Here is a 6,401-nt window from a genome sequence, read left to right as displayed (position 1 = left end):
TCTTTTGTAGTTCCATATAAATTTTTGAAATATTTATTTTAGTTCTGTGAAATATTACATTGGTATTTTAATAGGAATTACATTGAATCTATATATTGCTTGAGTAGTATGGACATTTCAATGATGGTAATTCTACCTATCCATGAGCACAGTATATGCTTCCATTTATTTGCGTTTTTTTCCTTAAATATCCTATAATTTTCTGAGTACAAATTATTTTACCTTCATCATTAAATTTATTTCTAGGTATTTTTTTTTTAGTGTAACTGTGAATGGTGTTGTTTTATTCGTTTTCCTTTCTGAGAGTTCATTATCGGTATGTAAATATGCAACTGATTTCTGAAGATTTATTTTGTTGCCTCCTACTTTACTAAACTTGTGTATCATCACTAGCAGTTTTGTTGCTGTTGTTGTTGTTGTTTTGGTAGGGTCTTTAGGGTGCTGTATAGACAGACAGTAACATGTCATCTGCAAATAATGAGAACTTTACATTTTCCTTTCAAATTTGGATGCTGTTTATTTCTTCTTCTTGTCTGATTTCTGTGGCTAAGACTTCCAATACTACGTTGAATAAGTATGGTGAAAGTGGACACCTCGGCCTTGTTTCTGATCTTAAAGGAAATGTTTTACTTTTTCCCTGTTGAGTATGTTGTTAGCCGTGGACTTGTCATATATGGCCTTCATTACATTAAGGTATGTTTCCTCTATTCCCACTCTGCTGGATTTTGTCAAATGCTTTTTTGCATCTATTGATATGATCATAAAATTTTTATCCTTCATTTTGCTTATGGCGTGTATCACATTAATTGATTTGTGGATATTGTTCCAACCTTGCATCCCAGGAACAAATTTTATTCGATCATGGTATATGATGTTTTTAATGTATTGCTATATTTGGCCTGCCAATATTTTGTTGAGGATTATTGCATCTATGTTCATCAGGGATATTGGTCTATAATTCACTTTTTTTGTAGTGTCTTTACCTGGTTTTGGAATTAGGATACTGCTGGCCTTGTAAAATACACATGGGAGTTTTCCCTCCTCTTGAATTTTTTGGAATAGTTTGAGAAGGATGGGTGTTAGTTCCTTTTTGAGTGTTTGGTAAAATTCATCTGTGAAGCTGTGTGGTTCAGGACTTTGTTGGGAGGTTTTTTTGTTTGTTTTTTGTTTTAATTCTTGCTTCTGTGTCATTAGTTGTAATCTGCCTGCTGGGTTTTCTGTTCTTTCTTGATTCAGTTTTGAAAGATTGTATGTTTCTAGGAATTTATCTATTTCTTCCAGATTATCCAGTTTGTTGGCAGATAGTTGCTCATAATATTTTCTTAAACCCTTTACTTTTCTGTGGTGTCAATTGTTACTTCTCCTTCATTTCAGATTTTATTTATTTGGGCCCTTTCTCCTTTTTTCTTGATGGGTCTGTTTAAAAGTTTTTCAATCTTGTTTATGTTTTCAAAGAACTAGTTCTTGGTTTCATTGATCTTTTTTATTGATTTTTTAGACTATTTTTTTATACTCTGATCTTTATTCTGTTTTTCCCTCTACTTAGTCTGGGCTTTTTTTGTTGTTCTTTTTCTAGTTCATTCAGGTGTAAGTTTAGATTGTTTATATGAGATCTCTCTCATTTCTTGTGGCAGGCTATGAATTTCCCCCTTAGGGCTGCTTTCACTGTGTCTCATAGATTTTGTGTTGCTGTGTTTATGTTTTCATTTGTCTTTAGGTATCTTTCCCTTGCCCTCACTGTCAAGCCATGTATTGTTTAATAACATGCTATTTAGCCTCCATGTGTTTGTGTGTTTTTCAGGTTCTTTCTTGTCATTGATTCCTAGTTTCACACCATTCTGGTCTGAGAAAATGCTTGATATGATTCATGAAATATATTTTGAATAGAAAAATGGCCAGCATAGGGCGATTTATTGGATTAGGGGAAGTAGGAAATAGCTACGTGAAAGATGGAGTTTCAAGTCTGAGTGACAGAGACAAGACTCGTGGAGAGGCTCACGAAAGCAACCAGGAGGGAGAGCTCGTGGGAGGTGTCAGATGAGAATTTCAAAAACTCAGAGCTTGAAGAAATCAAATTTCCACTATAGGTTTCTGTATATTGGAAGAGCTATAGACCTAGCAGTTCTGCTAGGGTTTGTGGAAATTGTGAGAATGTTTCCAGAATTCACTAAGGCCAGTCACATTTAGAGAGAAAAGTTCAAGTCAACAATAGTGCAACAGGAATAGCCACAGCTGCGGGATTGGAAAAGGAAGGGAAAGAAGGGAAAAGTTGGAGGCTAATGCTACCTAATCAAGATTTATTTTTAAGATAAGGTAGTGAAGATGTGATATTGGTATAATAATAAACAAATAAACCAATGACATTAAACAGAAAGAAATCCATACACATATAGGCAACTGAATTTTGACATAGTTGCTGGCCAATTTATTGATGAAAGGGTGGTCTTTTTGACAAATGGTGCCTTAAACCGTTGGACATCCATATGCCATGAGATGACCATAGATTCATGCCCCACATAGTATATAAAAATAATATCTAAAAATTGGAACACAAACCTTAATGGAACACAAAAATTAAAATTTCTAAAGCAAAGCACACATTTTTTTTTGATTTGGGGTTAGGCAAAGATTTCTTAGATATAAGACCAAAACATGACACATCAAAGAAAAAAATTGATAAAATGAATGCCATTCAAATTAAAAAGTTTTTGAAATACACAGTTAAGAAGAAAGTTGCAAACTGGAAGAAAATTATTTGAAAATTGCATATCTGGTAAAGGATTTGTATCAGAATAAATAAAGAATTCTCAAACTCAGCATAAGAAAACAAAACAAAACAACAACAAAAATAATTAAAAATAAACTCGTAAAAAGTTGAAAAAGTCATATCACCAAAGTATATATACAGATAGCAAACACATGAGAAAATGTTCAACATAAAATAGTCATTAGAAAAATACAAATTAAAACTACGATGAGACACTAATGCACATAAAATTGTTAAAATTAAAATATCGACCACACCGAGTGTTAGGGAGGGTTTGGAGGAACCGAAACTCAGACACTGCTGCCGGGAATGTGAAACGTGCAGCACTTTGGAGATCTGCTTACCAGTTTTTCAAAAGGTAAACATGCTGCCATGTGACTTATTCATTTCACTCTTCATTATGTGTTTATCCAGTAGAAATGAAAGCGTATGTTCAGCAGAAGCCCTGCACACAAACATTCATAGAAGCTTTGTACATAGTAACCCCAAACTGGAAGTAGTCAAAAAAAGTCTATCAAAGAGTAGATAAAACTGAAATGAGTGGACAAATTCTAGTATATTTTTACAATGAATTCAAACTTAACAATAAAGAACAAACTATTAATACGTACAACAGGAATTCAAAACCTTTATGCTCAGTGAAAAAAGCCAGTCCAAATAAAGAGCGGGAATCCCGTGGCATTCTGTTTATTAAAAAGTCTGGAAGATGAACACTAACGCATAGTGGCAGAAACCAGCTTTGTGGTTGCTTAGGGATGAAACGGGTAGCAGTTGAGGAGAGAGCGGTCACAAAAGGTCATGAGCGATCTTTGGGGGGTGATGGATATGTTTACTCTCTTTATTGCAATGATAGTTTCATGGGTGTATAAATATATCAAAACATCCAGTTGAACACTTTAAGTCTGTTCAGTTTACTGTGCATCAATTTTATCTCTAAAGCTGCTAAAAAGATTAATAAACTCATTAAGTCACCACTACATAGAAGCTCTAAAATATAGATGAACATAATTTAAAAAAAGAAAAGAAAAGAAGGTAGACAGCTACTGAAAGTAATAGGAGGAGACAAGGAAACCAAGAAAAGCCAGTGTTTCAAAGAGGAGTGAGCAGTTAAAATAATATGACACAGCTATAATAGGAATGGAGGCTGTCCAGGGTATTTGGCAGAGAGCAAACCACTAAACATCCACAGAGGCGAGTGGGGTGGGAGCCAGAAAGTCAGAGGCTGAGGGGAGGCTGCCTGAACCAAAGGTGACAGTGGCATATTGAAACCATTTGTTTCAAAAGCTGGCAAATGAAAAGGAGAGAAAGAATATGGCAGCCGGAGGGGACAGCAAAACAAATTAAACTTTTTGTTGGGTGCAGTTTGAAGTCAGAAAACAATAAAAGGGGGATGAAGAAGAACACTGAATATCCTAGAGATGAAGGTAGAACATGTGGAAACAAGTTCCTAGAGGAATTTGGAAGTGGCGGGATCTGAGGCACAGGTGCCAGAGCGAACCTTGGAAACAAGCCTGTCATTGTTAACTCCTGACAGTCCTCCAAAGTGATGGGCCACAGGGCACCTAAGTGGATGATTCTAAACTCTGAGGGAAAAAAAATTCTTTTGCTGGCAGATTTCTTAGAAAACATGAATGGCTGGACATTTTGACATTTCTTAAAACTGATCTGGATAAAAGAAGACATTATATTAATCATCACCTCTAACCCCCGAAATGTTACCTTTTCAGGCTGTAATCTACTGACCACAACCCTTAGGTCGCTGTCCCAAGTGATGTAATAGTACTTCCAATTCATTAATCTCAGTGCCGTGCTGCTTCAGGAAGATTACTCTGAGTCAGATGTTTTAGAAGGGACAGAGGGCAGGAGAACAGTCTGGGATGAACTGTGTGTTTATGTGTACAAAGTAATGGGGAAACTCCATGGAGGAAAAACACAACCATTACTGGATGTCTGAAAGGCATCGCTAGGGCTTACAGAGTAGTGGAAAGGACATGAACTTCAGAACCAGGCAGACTTAGTCTTGAACCCAGGCTCTGCTTCCTAGATATGCTACGACCGCAGGTATATTTTTTGCTTCCATTAATTTTGTCTCATCTGTGTAGTGTGTATACTGTTTACCTTACACAGTTGTTCAAAGAATTAAATAACTTGTTGGATTTAAGTATTTAGTAGAAAATAGGCAAGCAATATAAGGTAGCTATATTTCTTATACTATCACATAGTAAGTGTTCTTAACCCATAAAAAAATACCCAAGCTGTCTTATTTCCATCATTTGTCTCCATTGAAGGTTAATTACTGCCTGTTGATATTCAAGTGATTGTTTAGCAGTCCTCTCTGTAAAAGAGTGGCACACTGTCTAATGTTTAGATAACACATCAGCGTGCAAGGATGAAGCATAAATGCAAACAACTGGCCTTTCTCTACATCACCAAGGTGCTTTCTCTCTCGATGCATACTAAGACTCGGCACAACCATTTTCCCTTGTTACTAGAAGTGAAAACCTGGAAGGAGAAGACAGTAACGAGGAAGGGTTCTGTGACATTGGAAGTTGAATCCCTGAGGAGGAGCGGAATCCCTCAAGTTCTTGATATTTTGTAAGGATGGGAAATATGGCTCATGTTCCAGCATGCGCTTACATTTTAAAATGTGTCAGTATAGATTCTTATCCAGAAGTGAAGGCTAGGAACTCAACTACTCACTGGGAACCTCTCTGTAAAGTAAATTATCCTTGAAATGCATATAGCACAGGACCTTGAGCCTACTTTAATTATAACATTAGGCCCACTGCAGAATTATGGTTTTTTGATGTCATTGGACTGTGCGTTTTTAGAATGACTTGAAGTATATTTCAGGCATTCGCTGTCTGGCAATGTAAAGGACCTAGAATTTGTGGACTGTATCTATTCTCAATTTATCAAGGTAAAAGAATAATGTTTATGATAAATCCTTAGAGTAAATGCACAGACTCAGTAATAAGGTCTCCGAATCATTCCTGGAAATGCAAATACCATATCATGATAACCTTAATCATTGGTGTGTGAGGGTAGATCAGCTCGTCTCCAGTTTTTACGCGACCGTCAAGAATTAGTTCAAGTGCAAAAGGGAACGTGGTCTTAGTGATCAGGATACATTTGCTAAAGATAGTACACCCCTTGCCCATCTGATCCTCCTGGTGGCAGTTCTCAGCATACTGAGTCCTATGACTTAAGAGCTATAAAGGGTCTGGCATGAACCTGTCTCTGCTCTATATCATGGCTAGAATTAGTTGATAGCTCAATCCCGGGCTTTGGTGTGTGGCCCTTGGCGCTAATAAATTAAGTATATTACTGCTTGAGGGACTGCCACAGAAAATGTTGTATTCATTTTCTAGGATTGTAGAGACTCTGCGATTGGGCAGAATATCATCGAAGCAAATATTTTCTTTGAGGTAAAAGAGAGGAAAATATCTTCCATGAGTCCAAACCTATTAAAAGTGCCCAAACTTGAACTGAGCTAATTGTGTAAACATTGTAAAGTTAGTATTGTAAAGTTAATTTGACACGTGCTTAATGATACACATTATTGCGCTACATGGTAATTAGGCATAAGTGGTAAGCAATTAATATATATGGCTGAAATTAGAAGTTTTACACT

The sequence above is a fragment of the Desmodus rotundus genome, chromosome 2, assembly GCF_022682495.2.
Source record: "Desmodus rotundus isolate HL8 chromosome 2, HLdesRot8A.1, whole genome shotgun sequence".
Taxonomy (NCBI): Eukaryota; Metazoa; Chordata; class Mammalia; order Chiroptera; family Phyllostomidae; genus Desmodus; species Desmodus rotundus.
Note: the sequence above shows the minus strand (reverse complement) of the source record.